General features: G+C 35.5%; 1 long non-coding RNA gene across 1 annotated transcript in view; it reads right to left on the reverse strand.

Annotated features, from left to right (window-relative positions):
• LOC118599600 overlaps positions 1-377 on the reverse strand; it is a 2,966-nt gene continuing 2,589 nt past the window's right edge. The window contains exon 2 of the long non-coding RNA XR_004949013.1: positions 1-367. This is a non-coding gene — a long non-coding RNA (uncharacterized LOC118599600). The remainder of the gene's footprint in view (positions 368-377) is intronic.

Below are 377 nucleotides of genomic sequence, written 5' to 3' on the forward strand. Positions count from 1 at the left end.
TATATGTTTTATTGGACAATCATTTAATGACTGGCATTATATGCAAAATATAGACTAGTGTTGTTTCTTAGCCACAAGCTCATGGTCGTTCCAAGAAAACTGATGTTCACTTTATGATTTCATACTTTTATCCATTGTTTTCTCCCACGGACAAATTAGAAATGCAAAGTTTATAGATAGGAAGAATACTTTTACTTGTGATTTCATAAAGTCATAGTCTTGTATATGCCCCCCTTAATCTTTGGAACGATGCCCTTTACTGCAAAAGGTGGATGTGGGGTCTTGTTGTCTTTGGAGCATAGCCATATGCATAGATATTTATACACATTATGAGACAGGCATCATGACTGGAGCTTACTTGACTAACCTCGACATTT

The sequence above is a fragment of the Oryzias melastigma genome, linkage group LG14 (assembly GCF_002922805.2).
Source record: "Oryzias melastigma strain HK-1 linkage group LG14, ASM292280v2, whole genome shotgun sequence".
Lineage (NCBI taxonomy): Eukaryota > Metazoa > Chordata > Actinopteri > Beloniformes > Adrianichthyidae > Oryzias > Oryzias melastigma.